The sequence below is a fragment of the Leopardus geoffroyi genome, chromosome C3 (genome assembly GCF_018350155.1).
Source record: "Leopardus geoffroyi isolate Oge1 chromosome C3, O.geoffroyi_Oge1_pat1.0, whole genome shotgun sequence".
NCBI classification, from domain to species: Eukaryota; Metazoa; Chordata; class Mammalia; order Carnivora; family Felidae; genus Leopardus; species Leopardus geoffroyi.
Genome location: NC_059338.1, coordinates 37,981,147 through 37,997,456, shown reverse-complemented (window position 1 = coordinate 37,997,456; position 16,310 = coordinate 37,981,147).

Genomic DNA, 16,310 nt, shown 5'->3' with positions numbered 1-16,310 from the left:
GTCTAACGTATTCATTCTATAAGCAGTTTAATTTTTAATTGCAGTTGGGATTTAAACAGAATGAGACATGTTTTTCTCCTTAACTAATATATGAAGGCCTGGAGCCATTGATTTCCACATTCTAATGTAGAATGCTAAATGTTGTAAATTTACTTTTTTCAAATCTACTGCAGGTACAAAACATTTTCAGTCTATATCTTTTCCCTTCCTGCTTCCTTGCTAATCTCCCCCAAAGCAATTCTGTCATGTCCAGTCAAGTTTGTTGTGCAATAACTGTCCTCTGTTTAGGCTTGGTTAAAGATTGAAACTTGATGAAACGAGTTGAGGGACTGTTTTCCTCTCAGATCCTGTCTACAAGGGCTAGCTTTCGTCTTGTGGTACTTGGCTGGCAAACGGAGACTAAAAATATTTTTATTGTTGTTTGCAGTTATTTTTAGCAAATTATAAGGATAAAATAATACCAACTCATTTGGTATTAGGAAATGAATCAGTCAGCAAAATGAACATCCCTACCCTCAGAAGTCAGGATGAGTTAAAGAAAATCAGATTGTTTTACAGAGAGAAAATATTCTCTACCTCACCTTTTGGTTTTCTTGGGAGATTCGTGGGTGGGTTTTGATGAAGGTTCTTTGTGGCAAGAAGCAAAAATATTTCAAATGGAAAACCAAGACATCATAGAGCTAAATTAGGCTGAGGAATCGCAAGAAGATAGCAATGTCTAGTTGTGTGTCATGGAAGGTGAGGACAGGCAGTACTGCCCCAAGTCGACCCCCATCCCTGGAAGCAGTGACGCTAATGATGCTTTTTGCCTTATTCATCCTCTCACTCTGGGGAGATGAGCAAAGTGATGACGCATTGCTAAGACTTGTGTCCCCCACCTGGCTTTCCCTTCCCACCCCCAGCCAGTAACAAAGGCAGATGTTATGTGTTAGGAAGGTCAGTTCTGAACCCTCCCAACACCCACACATAGGAGAAGAGTAGATGAAAAGCCTACTGTACAAATGCAAGCGGGGGACCTGGGGAGAAGGGCCTCCCTGATGTGAGCTCCACGCTATACCAGGCTCTGAGCTGAGCGTGGGAAATGCAAAAAACTGACAGGGAGAGCCCTCAAGCAACTTGTAGTCTCTTGACAGAAGGAGACTTGTATTTCTACAGAACGTGGAGAGGGCTTTATAAAAGCTAGTGAGAGGGGCGCCTGGGTGGCTCAGTCGGGTAAGCGTCTGACTTCGGCCCAGGTCATGATCTCACAGTTTGTGAGTTTGAGCCCCGCGTAGGGCTCTGTGCTGACAACTCAGAGCCTGGAGCCTGCTTCGGATTCTGTGTCTTCCTCTCTCTGTCCTTCCCCCATTTGCACTGTCTCTGTCTCTTAAAAAATGAATAAATGTTAAAAAAAATTTTTTTAATTAAAAAAAAAAGCTATCGAGAGAGCCCAAAAGATGCCATTCCTGAAATTCTAATAGTGTCTCCCCTTGTATGCAACAGGACTGGCTCTTAGGCGATTAGAAAGCGGCCATCATTTGGCATTTTCTCCTTTTGCAGCACTTGGAAATGCAAGTGTCCCTTCCTCCTCAGACAGCTTCTTGACATAATCAGAGACCTATTGGGTACCTATTCCTTGGAACCAGAGAGGAACACCAGAGCATTGGGAAAAAAGATACCCTCCTGAAGTGTAAAGTCGGTATTTGGCCTCAAGGAGATAGGAGCTTACGCTCAAAAAGAATTAAATATTGTCTCATGTTGCAGAAACCACTGCTGCTTCTAGCTAGGCTGTTCAATGACACAAACCCCCAATGTCACATTCCAAGGTATCAGGGCCTTAGGGAGAAATCTGTCATCACAGAATCACTTAAGCAACATCAGATCTATCCTACTTAGTGGTTACAGTGTCCCCTGGGATGCTCAAAAGCATATTGGCCCTGGCTAGAATCGTCTCTCAGGGAGTGAGCTCATCAGGAATCTCTCCTTGAGGGCCCTTGACACAGGAGAGGGCCCATGAGTCTGTCCTAAGCAGTACCTCTCCTTCCTCCTTCAAGCGGCTGGGGCCAGGAGTAGCTGATGGAAAGCACTTTTCCTTCCTCCTGAGCACTAAAGCTACCTCAGCTGACATCACAGGGCTCTGTAGCTCAGTCAGCAACATTCGTCTGAGCTGGAGTTTGTGAATTTGGACAGATTCCCCAGATCTGTGCCAAAGGCACAGCCAACAAGGACACAAACAATTTTGAGAACAGGTGACCTTTTTTATTCATTCACCAAATAAATGTTTATCGAATGCGTCCAGGGTACCCGGAACTGGGCTTATGATGGACAAGCTCCTTGGGTTTATGGCCCTGACACTCGTGTTTGCACAGACCGCGGGAGGGAAGGCTGTGAGAAACCCACCGTGCTCTTGATTTATGCTGGTGGATCTGAGCTTCTGATCATTTGCTCCAGTGAAAGGGGAAAAGAATGTTTGGACAGGACTGTCGAGGCTAGAGTCCTCGCGGTTTCCAGTGCGGCCCTTCGGCAAAGTGCTTAGCCTGATGCCGGCTCCTTTTGTATACACCATCTTCACGCCTCGCTAAGTCCTTCCTTCTATCCAACTTCAACCCCTCATGGCAGTCAGCCTCCTGCTTCTCTGTGTTTCAGGGAAATAGAAAACTCCCCAAAACCACGGCCATAGGGAAATAGCTCTAATCAAAACAGTCTCCCCCGACCCCCGCTATACCAGACCCTCCAGACCGGCAGAAACCCCCTTGCCCTGATCCTTCAGCCAGACACGAGAGCTGGTCCCCTTGTGTGACCGGTATCCAACCCAGTCTTGGGTACGGGCTGCTGCCCAGCCTTCAGGGTTGACACAAATGTGGACAAATGGTGGCTAAAGTTGCCACGTCCCGTTCATAGGAACAGACAGCTCCCTATGCTGTCCCATGCCCCACCTCAGCCGTTTGGCTATTTTCAGGGTCTCTGTTTGCTTTCATACTGCCTCTGGGAGCCCTGGGTGCTTCATCTGTGAAATGGGGCTGATGACTGCCCTTTGAAGAGTTGTCAGTATTCAACGTAATGATACATGTACCAAGCCTGCTCCTTGGCAAGGACCCACCAAATGTTGCCTTCGGCCTCTCTGGTCAAGTGGCCAGCGTGGCCTGGTGGCCCAGAGAACAGCAAGAAAAGAAACCAGCCTTCTGAAACAGCGATGTTTGTCTCAGATCATCTCATCTCCACCTTAAAGGAAGATGACGTCCCAGGGCATTTGAGGACCAAAAAGTACTAAAATGTCTTAGACTCACTAGAAATTTATTATTCTCTCTTGGGAGGAGGGCATTTACATTTATCGGCATCCTTGTCAGCATCATCTTTGGGCCCGGTGGGGAGGGAAAAATAGAGAAATGTCACCAGTGCAATGAGCCAACCCAGGCTTCTCTGTCATTCGGAGTTATTTAGCAGCTGCAAAATAAGTGGGCTTATATCCAAACTTAGTTCTTTGCCATCAAATCTACTGGACAGAAGCCCCAGGATTCAGTGGACACTTTCTGACAGAACGTAGCTATTTTCCTACTGATCAGAGTTTGCCATTACCCCCAAACTCGGACCATGAGGCACAGAGGCCGAAGATTGAGATGTTTAGGTTGGCTAGAAGGAAGAACTTCGTGAACTGTGAAAATAATTAAATACTAAAGGAAGGAGGCATTTGGACTGCGTGAGCTATTCGGTCCAAACAGAAGGATGTGTTTGCCAGTTACCTCTCTGGAGGCAGAAGGATGGACTGTCGGACCTCCTGGCCCATTCCATCAGCAGGAGCTCTTGGCGGCTGCAGCGTCCCCAGCTGAGGGCTCTGCCTGGGAGACGGGGTGTGGCCCTCCTCCCCACCAGGCACGTGCCCTCCAGACAGTACTCAGGCACTGCGGCTGCAGATATTAATAACCCCTGCTTGACTCTTTCTGGCTTTAGGGTAAATGCCTCTGGACACTGCCCAGAAGGACAAGGGAACCGAGGTGGGAGGAGGGCTGGGGGGCGGGGGTCAGGCTTGACGGCTGAGAAGAGAGGGGTGGCGAAGAGGTTATGTTTCCTCTCACCTCCTCAGTGAGTGTCTGTGTGTGTGTGTATGAGATATGTGTCTAGCCAAAGGGAGGAGCTGCCCTACTTTCGAGGGAGGGAGACTGGCCTTCACAACGTTCTCTCCTTCTGTCCCCACTGCCATCATGCTTGCTCGCAACCTCATTATGTCTTCCTGGATATCACCTTCACTTCCTGTTTTCCTTGCTGCCAGTCTCTGTCTCCTCAGGAATCCGTACTTCCCATTGCTTCCCAATTCACTCATCTGGACCAAAACTTTCATTCCCACTGGGTTCTCGAAACAGCCCCAATTCGTCAGTGTGTCATTGAAGACCTCCCCTCCCCGCTCCCCACTGGCCAATGAGACATCAGCCTAGCGGCCGGGAGGGCCTCACCTCTGGCCACACTTGCGTGGATAGCCCAGTCTGTGGGAAAACTGGCTTCTTGGACATCCCCAGAGCTCAGTCTGCACTTTTTCACCGCCATGGTTTTGTTCATATCTTCCCTCCACTTGAATGCTCCTCTCGGCATCACTGAAAAGTCTGTTCATCCCTCCGTGGGCAGATTCTCCAGCCAGGTGCAGGATTCCGGCATGGCCCGTATCCTATTCAATATTGTGTGAAGCAGTCAGGCTGCTTGGCCCTTGGGCAGGCATAAAGGAGGACACGTAGTAGCTAATGTTACCATGTCCTGCTGATGAGAACAAATGGCTCCCTCCACTGTCCGCCCCCACCCCACTGGCCTGTGGCTATTCTCTGGCGTCCAGCCTTCACTCATCCCTGCAAGGAGCAGCCCTGTCTGATCTGCCCGCCGGCCCACTGTTCACCTTAGAGATCAGAGGTGTGGAACCAGCTTTCTGCTGTTTCTGAGCTCTGAGCAGTGTAATGGTGGGAGCACAGCCTACGGGTATCACGGGGCCCAGCAGAGGTCCAGAGTACAGCTCAGGTTCTGATCTAAGGCCTGAGGCAGGAGGGAGAGGACCAGTGCCTAGAGCTCATGAGAAAAAAAAAAAATTGTTTTTAATGTTTATTTATTCTTGAGAGAGAGATTGAGAAATAGATAATCCTAAGTAGGCTCCATGCTATCAATGCAGAGCCCAATGCAGGGCTTGAACTCACAAATATGAGATCATGACCCGAGCCGAAATCAAAAGTCAGACCCTTAACTGACTGAGCCACCCAGGTACCCCAAGTAAAAAATAATTTTTTAAAGATCATTTATTCAGCTCTTTCCTTGGAGTCCTCTTCACTCTCCTCCAGCAGCAGCTGGAATTGGTCAGAACTTAGAATGCGTTGATACTTTGCGAGCTTTGGTTTCTGGCCGGGTTCTTCCCGGTCCATCCTCTCTTCATCCCTTGCTCTCTCCCTGCCTTTCGTCTCCGTGGACTGATTGAGTGCTTGTTCTATGCAGGGCACTGCCTGGGTAGAGTCCGTGCTCTCAGGAAGCTTTGGCGGGTAGTCATCACATACGTCAGGGTGACAGTGTTTGTCCGTGGTGCTGAGGGCTAGCTGAGGTGCCAAGCGTGCACAGAGGGGACGCTGAGAAGCACTCTGCGTCATTATTCTCATTGACTCAGGAGGTATATAAAGTGCCGTCCAGAAGAGCCCGTGGGAGGTGAAATGGGCAATGGAGGGCACCAAGGAAGAAAGGGGAAGGAGAGGAAGCGGAGGTGGCTTTTGGTTTCTCGCCACCCCAATCCAGCCTGACTCCAGAGCCAGCTACAAATCAGACTCCGACAGTTCAAATCTGATGCTTTCACTCCCGTACGGGTCTTCTATTACGTTGCTGGCCATCTCGCGTTTCCCCCTCGCATCCCCATGTGCTTTTGCCAGCTTCTACTCCACAAATGGAACCTCCCTCTGGGTGACAGAGCCTGGAGCAGGTAACCTCAGGAGCCATCCAGGGCCATGTTTTTGGCTATATGAAAGAAGACAGCCCAGCTGACTTCCTGTCCAAGGTTCCGTAAGCCGCCCTTGTGTCCTTATAATGCAGGAAAACATTTATCTTTGTGCTTTTCATCTGGGCACTCCCCAATACTTGATCTTTCCCTAGTCAGAGGCATCCACAATGCCCTGAAGAGTGACGGGTTAAAGCAATAATGCAAAGACAAACCCAAAAAGAAAAAACCCATGTTTAGTCTTTTTAACATCCATAGGGAAGATATCAAGAATAAAAAAAGATAGAGTTTGGCCTATAAAAATAGAAGAGAAAGGGGCGCCTGGGTGGCTCAGGCGATTAAGTGTCTGACTTCAGCTCAGGTCATGATCTCACAGTTCGTGGGTTCAAGCCCCACATCAGGCTCTGTGCTGACAGCTCAGAGCCTGGAGCCTGTTTTTCCCTCTCTCTCTGCCCTTCCCCTGCTCATGTTCTGTCTCTCTCTCAAAATTAAACATTAAAAAAAAAATTTTTTTTTAAATTTTTTTTTTGTTCAACGTTTATTTATTTTTGGGACAGAGAGAGACAGAGCATGAACGGGGGAGGGGCAGAGAGAGAGGGAGACACAGAATCGGAAACAGGCTCCAGGCTCTGAGCCATCAGCCCAGAGCCCGACGCGGGGCTCGAACTCACGGACCGCGAGATCGTGACCTGGCTGAAGTCGGACGCTTAACCGACTGCGCCACCCAGGCGCCCCCAAAATTTTTTTTTTTTAATAGAAGAGAAAGGGGAGCCTGCGTGGCTCAGTCAGTTAAGCATGGCCTCTTGATTTCAGCTCAAGTCATGATCTCACCGTCATGAGTTCAAGCCCCACATCAGGCTCAGGCTCCACGCTTAGCCAATCTCTCTCTCTCTCTCTCAAAAAAAAAAAAAAAAAAAAAAAAAAAAAAAAAAAAAAAAAAAGCATTAACATAGAAGAGAGGAAGAACAATAGGATTACCTTGCCCCACTTTAGACATGTTGGCATTCTAACCGTTCCCTGAACCTCCATGCATTTCACATATTAGGCCTGTGTGCACACTTGGCTTTCAGCATGCACTGCTCTCTTCCCTATGGCTCTGCCTAGCAAGTTCAGATCACCTCTAAAGGTTTACCCAGGTGGAGAGTTTGCCTCTCCATAAAGCTTTCACTGAAAGCCCCACAGAGCTGGGCACCACCCTAGCTTCTGGTCTACTCTCCATTAAAGCCCTCAGCTTCTTGTAACTCCCCACTTACATATCTGTCTCCTCTTCTGTCTAGGTTGTGAACATCCAAGGGGGGAGATTGGAAGTTCATCTTTGCATTCCTGGTGCCTGACACATGGTAGGCCATCGGTCAAGTTTACTTTCTTGAGAATTCAAATGACCTAGCCATGGTACAGTTTGTGGTCCTGGGAGCCAAGCCACTGAGAACAGATTGCAAACTCAAAGAGCTCTTGCCCAGCCCAATGGGCATTTCTAGTTCTCAGTCCTCAACTGAATAGTTCAACTGCCCGGGGGAGCCTGAGCAGTACTAAAAGGGCCCAACGGTCCCAGCCATGCACTTGGGCAACCTGATAATTACTGCAGTCACTGCTGCAGAGGTGCATTTCCTCCATGAGTAGTGTGGCCCGGGCCCTGCAGTCTCCGGTAGGAGCCAGACCTGGGCTTGGCCCCTTTGTGACCAAGGTGAAGCTCTGTCATCCCTGTCCCTGGGCTTCAGTTTCTCCATCTGTCATGTGGTTGTGGGTCTTAATTAGAAAGCTCTTAGGGATTCCTGAAAGGACTGTTATTGTTCAGCTGCACAAAGGATATTATGTCACAGTGGTATAAGAGCACGGCAAATAATGGAAACTAGGAATAATAAGGGCACTTATTCCCAGAAGCACATTGATTTAAACCACAAAAGCTCCTTGGAACAGGGCTTGAGAATTGTAAAAGCCTGAGCAGTCAACAACCCCTGTGGGAGGGGAGCCCATGCCAGGCTATTGCTGGAGAGTTGATTCGGTTGGTTCGTTGTAGGCGGCCCAGTTTTGTCCCTCAGGTGTTCTCACTTGGGTGACATTTCCCTGCTCTAATGAGCCTAGCCTGTTTGCTGGGTTCTGGAGAGAAACAACCATTACTTCCACATCCCTTGCATAAGATGCAAAGAATTGGCCTTAGCACAGTTCAGGTTACTTTTCATTCTCTGTATGACGAAGATGGGTCTCCAGATACTAGAAAATTCATCACCACTTTTGCTTCTAAACTCTGCATAGCAGAAGTCCCATCTGGGTCACATCTTGACCCAGCCATTGCTACCGCTGGGCAGCAACTTTAGAAAACCACCCAGATGCACTGTATCTGTGAAAAATAAAGCTCCCTTAACAAACAGATCATCCAACATGGAAAAATATGTTGAAGCATTGCTCTGACAGAAGAAAGGACAGGGTCTGCAAAGAATGGTGGCTCTGATTGCACAAAAATTTCAAACTCCTGAATGAAAAAAAAAAACAAAACACCATAACCCAAACTATAAGATAAAAAGAACAAATGGTAGGGGATATATTTGCAATATTCATAATAGACTAATGAGTACTATCCTTAATATATAAAAGTCTTTGAAAATCATTAAGAAAAATAATAGCACCCAACAGAAAAATGGGTTGAGGATCCAGAGAATCCACAAAATAAAAATTACAAATGGCTAATGAACAGCTTTTAAAAACATTATAATGAAATAAATGTAATGAAAGAAATGCAAATTTAAACAAAAAGATTTCATTGTTTTCAGCTATTAGATTGGCATAGATTTTTATTTTTAGCGATATGGTGAACTCACATTTAATGTTACCTAGTAAGGGTAACTATAATTATATTCTATGACCCTACAATTCCATTCCTTATTCCTCCTCAAGGAAACTTTGCATCTGGGCATAAGTAGACACATGGGAGAATGTTTGTAACATCTTTATTTGTAATAGCAAACACTGGAATGAACCCAAATATCCATCAATAGGTAGATATATAAATTATGATATATTCACAATAGAACACTATACAATGCTAACAACAAATGATTACAGATACAGGTAGCAACATGCATGAAGTTGAGTGTATGAAGTTAGTCACTCTGATTCCATTTATATAAATGTTATGGTGTTCCAAGTCAGAATATTGGTTCCCTTTGGAAGGACGTAGTAACCGGGTCAGGGCTGAGGTGCATTTCTATGGCACTAGCAATGTTGTGTCTTGATCTAAGGATGTGTTCATTCTGAGAAAATTCATCAAGCTAAACCTTCATGATAAGTGCACTTTTTTGTATGCATGATATACTTCACTTGTAAATGTTTTTTAAAAGCAAGTCCTCAAAGAATACACACACAAAGCATTATTTCATTTACATGAGGAAAAAGCATGCAAAACTAAGTCATATATTGTTAAAGAATATGAGCATATGTGGTGAAACTAAAGAAAAGCAAGGGGCTGGTAGAGACTCAATTCAGGAAGGTAGATTCTTCTGAGGAGCAGGATGGGGGCTTTGGGTGGTTATGATCTTTTAGCTCTTAAGCTAGATGGTAAATTCACAGATGTTTTATCAGTCTTTATGTCCTTCACATGTTAGAAATATCATTTTCATGTACTTAATAGAAACAAAATTAAAATTGTGTTTAAAATTTTTTTTTTTTTTTTTTTTTTAGAGAGAGAGAGAGAGAGAGAGCACAAGCTTGAAAGGGGCAGAAAGAGAGGGAGACAGAGAATCTGAAGCAGGCTCCAGGCTCTTGGGCTGTCAGCACAGAGCCTGATGCAGGATTCAAAGCCACAAACCATGAGATCATGATCTGAGCAGAAGTCAGATGCTTAACTGGCTGAGCCACCCAGGCATCCTTAAAATTATTTTTAAAAGACTTGGACACAACTGCTGTTGGGAGGCCCCTGCCAATGCATTGGCCCCTGCCAATTAATGTATTGATATACATCAATACAAGTTTTCCAGAAAGGAGAATGTCTCTCCTATCCATGTAAAAATTATACTTCTTCTAAGAAGTTTCCCTAAGATAGAGACAAGAGAGCAAAGATATTATAAAAGAACATCAAACGTGGTTTAGTAAGACAAAAATTGGAAACAATATAAAGTTTTGTCAATAGGAATTGATCAAATTACACTAACTCCATAAAATAGAATACTATGTAACTATTAAGATTGATGATGATGATGTACATCTTTTGATGTCCATGGACATAGGTTCACTATAGATTCTTGCATAAAAAAAAGTCAGGTTATGAAACAGTATGGTATGATCTCATATTCTTAAAGCTGTATCTTTTCATGTATAGATGTGTAAGTAAGAGTCTGGGAAGTCTATCAAAATATTAATAAGGTAGCTTTTTCTAAATGGTACGCATAATTACTTTAAAAAATCAAAAGGTTTGTTTTAATTTTTTTTTTTTTAAATAGGGCGCAGTAGGAAAAAAAACCTCCCCAGCTGCTAACTTTCCAAGATACATCACAGGCATGGAAAAAGAACTTAAAAATATATTTTCTTATCCCTGAAATCCTAACACATGAATGGAAACCCCCCGGAGTGCAAGGCCCACCTACATTGCATACATATTTAGTGTGGCCGGATACAGGTTTACAAAAACATTTCTTAAGCTCCCTGGGTCCATTCCCCTCTCCTTTGTCCAACTTCTTTCAGAGATTATCCAGCAGGGAAGGCATTTGAATGTTCAAGAGCTTCAGCTGCAAGCACATTCACATGTGTGTCGACATTCCATAGCTGTTTATCAGGGCAGGGCCTCCCAGAGGGCAGGAACGAGGGCACCGACTGAAGGACACCTGATGTGGAGTGCAGGGGAATAGGTTTCCACATCCTGAATGCTTTGATCCCTGGGACTGCAGGCCTTGACTCTGCACCCTTCCCCACCTCACCAAGACCATCCCCCAGTCCTTCATGAGTGACTTTAGGCGGCCAGTGCAGTGAACTAACAATCTCCTCAGACAGGAGGCTACTCACCTGTAGGCAACCACTGAAGGTCTCTGCCAACTGTGTCCTCAGAGGCGAGCTGTCACCCTCCACACCCACCACCTTCTGTCCAGGCTCCACGCCCCCCGCTCATTCTCAACTCTCTCCAGAGCCTCTGGACTCTCTGTGCCCAAAGAGCTGGTTCAAAAATTCAGAAGGTCAGCCTGGGCCTGGAGAGAGTCTGCTCAGGGTGTATCCACGGACTGCAGGCCCCGATTGCTCTCTGTACCCTTTCCCAACGGTGTGTCCCCTGTGGGGTCCCTGGGGACACAGGCAGTGGGGAAGCCTGAGGGCAGAGAAAGCCACTAAAACATCCCACAGGAATTTCCCTTTCATCCTTGTGGTGTCGTTGTTAAAGCAGATAGGTGATTAAACGTGAGTAGAGTCTTAATATTGTTTACCCCAGAAACGTGCAAATTCATTGTTTTTGTCAATACGGTCAAATTACTTCAGCTACATCAATGTTCACTGAGTGCCTGAGGAGGGTCAGGGATTCGTTAGGCCTATGGGAAGTAGAAAGGTAAGTGCATTCTTGCCCTCCATGGGCTTCTAGAAGCGTTCGAAATATGAAATAATACAAGCTTTTATTGTCATTTTTACCATGGAGGTATAGAAAGCAACATGGAGAAAAGATTAATTCACTTTCAGATTCTATATATTGAATCCTGAGAACTACCAAGTTTTCTGATTCCATTTCAATTCTGTGAGTGTGTGTGTGTGTGTGTGTGTGTGAACCTCCCCTCCAGGGGGGCTGCCACTAATGGGTCTGCCTCTCCAGACAGCCTCCTTTCTTTGTGTCTCTATATTTCAAATTCCAAATTCTTAGAAAAGAGAACCCGAGCAGGTCACTGCATAAACATGGCTGCCTGGACCACACCGAGGGGTGTGGTGAGCGGATGTGTTTGGAGGGGGTTGGGGCAGGTTGAACTGTACCCCGAGAAGATAACAACTGAACAGATAACCCAGTGTATGTCTACAGCCGTCCTGAAATGTGTACCATCCTTTCTGATAAGAGTCACCTCGCTACAATGTGAAAAGCAGAAGGCACAGAGGTGACCAATGATCGCCTTCATATTTTACACTGTGTTGTAAATTCCATTTGTTTATCTCTCTCTGATGGTAAAAAGCATTATGTAATCACTCACTGTTATGTGATAGTACAGTCAGACGTCTTTTCAAGTAAGGTGTGCTGCCCTTAGGTACGCTATTAGGTACTATAAGGATCACGTATCCAGATTCTGAGTCATTCACTTAGCAAACACGGAGTAGCAACTACGCGCTGACACATGGTGGCTTTGCTTGAGGAATCCACAGCGTAGGGTAGGAATCCATGATATATAGCATGGAAGTGATATGAGCCATGAAAAATTGAAATTCATCTTATTATTTAACTCCTGGCTTGTCCTAGAGAGACTATGCAAGGAATCCTGGTTTTCAAATACACAAGCTTCCTTAATTGGGACTGAGCATAGTTGGCCACTCCAGCAGCAGGCCCGGGAGCAAATATTCATTGTAAGTCTACACTATGCAGAGCTCACATTATACTTCTGGGGACATCAGAGAAAGCGGTGGGGGGAGGGGTTCTATTTCCTGTCCTTGGGAAGAAGCTGACAGTCTCCTAGAAGAGGCAGTTATGTACTGGTGGCTCCAGAATTTCGATACAGGAAGGACTTAGGCCCCTCATTGGTTGGGAAAGGGTGGGCTTGAGAACCCAGCTTGTCGTCTTTGCACAGAATTTACCTGAACTAGGGGAACATCAACTGTTCATGGCCAAGTAAAAGGTGAGTGTGTGGAGGGACGGGGTGCTGATAGAGTTGAAGAGAGAGTGGCTAACATCTCCCAACCCTGCTCCGCATTAGGCCTGGGTAAAAATGCATCCTACATGTATGAAAGGAACATCAAAACATGCACACAAGAGTCAAGGAACTTGGCCTTTGGTACTCACTTTGCCACTTACTGGCTGGGCAAGTCATTTTCTTCTCTGGGCTGCAGTCAGGGCTCTGCTGGCCTGCCCATAGCACTCCAGGAGGTCCTGAGGACAGATACGAATGGATGTGAACCAAGCAAATATTGTCAAACCAACCTCAGTTAAATAAAGATCCCTGCTCACCTGGTTGGGATATCCAATCTTGATTTCAGTGACCTGGCAGAATCCACCTAGTAGCCTAAAAAGCCAGAGGAGTTTTACAGTGGGGAGTGTATATAGACAAAAAGAAGGAAGAGGGAAGAATAACCAAATCTGAATGACTGAAAGAGCATTTCATTGTTTAATTATAAATTTACCCAACCAACCACTGATATGATATAATATGATATGATATATATATATATATATATGTATATATATATATATATATATATATACACACACACACAATATAATGATACAAAGTGTTGGCTTCTAATTCTTTTCTTACCAAAAAACTAGAAAGGACCCTGAATCCACTATGACTGAGAGACAGGTATAGAGGTACAGGGTTATTATATACGGGAAGAGAACAGAGGTTGGGGTCACTCCAAAGTGTCTGGTATCCCAAATCTGCCACTTACCAGCTGTGCCACCTGAGGCACGTTACTCGAAATTGCTGGATCTCATTTGTAAATTTGTAAGTTTGAGGCAGCACAGCCTCACTCATGGGGTCGTTGTGAAGATTAAATGTTAACACACCCCGTTGTAGATGCTCAATACTGGTAGCTACTTGCTTTATTCTTGCTTGTAATAAATTATTCTTCCTCTCGCATCGTCTAAGTTCCCTCAGTACTCACTTGCTGTTCATGTCCCATGTCAACTGGGTAACAGTATCCTTTTTAAAATTTAGGATGCCTAATTCTATATGAAGAAAATTCTGCTGTTAGACTTGTTCTTCTCTTGGACAGAGTCCCAACAGAGGCACAAACCACCATCCCCGGCTTCTTCCTACAATGGTGGCACAGCGCCCCATGGCCACATGGCTCCAGCTGGAAGGGTTAATACTGCTAGAGGGATTGGATGGAAATAAGCAAGAAGCAGCTTCCAAATTACGGGTAACCCCTAAGGTTGCTTCCAAGCCTGACACACCACAGTTTTAAGATTTTTGTCTGTTGACTTCATGGATCCAGATAGACTTGCCAAAGCCTAGAAAGGCCAGCTGACTCAACAGAGGTTGCACATTGAGCAATGGCTGGGCAGGGATTAGTGGTTCTGGACTTTGAGCTATTATCACAAAGCTGGAAGAGACCTTGAGCCCATCACAGTGGAAATTTCAAACCCATGCCTGCAGCGTTCAATGGGCCAATAGTATGCCATGTTGATTTTTTAAATATTGCTTGGTAATTTTCAACTCAAATAGTTTTTACTATATTAATTCATTTTAAAAATATTTATTGACAACACACAGTACCCATTAAGTTCTCTTTTTTGTTCTTTAATGACATTTCCTAGATGGAAATCAAGAGTGGGAGCCTCTGGGTAGGACGTCCTGGCCTTTGCCTTAACTGGATTGCAGTGTGTGTTAAACCTCTAGACTGCCTGCAGTCTTGTGATTGGAAGGGAGAGCAGGAAATAGTGTGAAAGTGAGTCAGACTGAGGTCGGGGGGAAATTGGCATGAGACAGCAAATAGCACAATGGTAAGGTGATCGGGAACAGAGTCAGGTCTTCCCACGAACACATGGGCGAGCCGGGAGAAGATGAAGGAGTTGTAGTGAACAGAGAGGAGGAGAATTACAAAGATGGATGGACTGAGTGTAGGTACCAAGCAAAGAAAGGAATCGGGAAGCTTCTGTGTCTGGGTCCACCCGATGCCACTTGTATGAGTCAGAATTGAACTCTGGAAGCAGAACTACTATGACTAGTACAGAATACGGAATTTATCATAATAAATAAGCTCTTTCACAATGGGGGTGTGGAGCTGGGAGAGTAAAAATCTAAGAGATCACGGAAGTCACTAACCAGCCTTGGTGTGTCTGAACCAAGTGGAGCTTACAGAAAGCAAGGCAGGTCGAGCTGTGGAATGGGGCCTTCCAGGGCTCATGCAGAATCTTTGGAAGGATTGACTCTTTGGAGTTGATTGGCTGTTTGCAGCTCTTGCCTCTGTGAGTTTGCAGCAAAATGTCTGAGAGTGGGCATGGGGTCACTGTTGGTCAGCAGGGCTGGCAGTCCCAGAGGGGCAGGGAAGCACGGGGACACACAGGAGCCTGGCTGAATCTCCGTGCCTCTCACCAGCTCCAGCCAACAGTGGCCTTCAGCACAAGATGGCGGCTGCTTCACTGCTGCCCTCACCATCTCATGCCACTTCACTTCTAGCCACCCTAACCAGAGTCATTCAGGGAAGGGGGTGCTGGGAAACACAGTTCCCAGAATAATCAAGGTGACCATCCAGCAATCCCACACTGTGATCTGGGAAAGACAGGAACACACTCAGTTCTGAGATTCACAGACACATTTTTGAAGTTTCAGAAAAGTTGATGGTAGAGAGGAATGCTGTCAAAGTGTTTCTGTGTTTCTGTCCAACAAGACTCTGGGTTGCAAGTGACAGAAATTCTAATACAAACTGGCTTAAGTAAAAAAAAAAAAAAAAAAAAAAAAAAAGAGGCTTTGGGCAAAAATCTTGGGGCAACTCAAAGAATCAAAAGAATAGTTGCCAGATGATGCCAAGTCAGACAAAACTTGACCCCATAAAAACATAGTCTTTCATTTCCTTCTCTCTCTCACAACCTCATCTCTGGATGGCAGCCTCATCCTTTCCGCCTTCCCATGTGGCAGCTCTGGTGTCACAGTTATACAGCCACTTGACCAGAAAGAAAAGACAGTTTCCCCACCAGCTTTATTTTTTTTAATCCCTGATTATTATTATTATTATTATTTTTTATCAGTCCTTGGATAATCCCCAGACCAATTGCTGTGGCCAGGTGAGTAGGATGTTATTATGGTTAAATAAGTCAGGGGACAGGTGCACCCCTGTGGCCTCAGAGGAACAAGCCAGGGTACTTTGGTCAGCCACCCAGAACCATGCAGAGGAAGAAAGGCTTTCTCCCAAGGAATGAAGCTCCATTCCCAGAAGAGGGGAGAGATGTGCTGGGCAGACAAAAGTACCAACTGTCTCCATTGGTGTCTCAGGGACTGAATGAAGTGTTCCCCCAAATTCATTCTTCTCCTTCTGGTTCATTTTCTTTAATGTTATAGCTGCTGCAGCCGGTTTCTGACCACACTTAACTGGTATTCCAAAGAGAACTGCTCCAGGAAATGCTTGGTGAGAGTGACGATCAGGTGACAACAACTATCTGAGAGACCTAGCGATTGGACAGTTTGCTCAGAGCCATTCAATTACTTTCAAAGAGGAACTAGGACTCTGACAGAATATTCCCCAGGGAACACATTAGCAGGCTGGTTTATAGATCGCC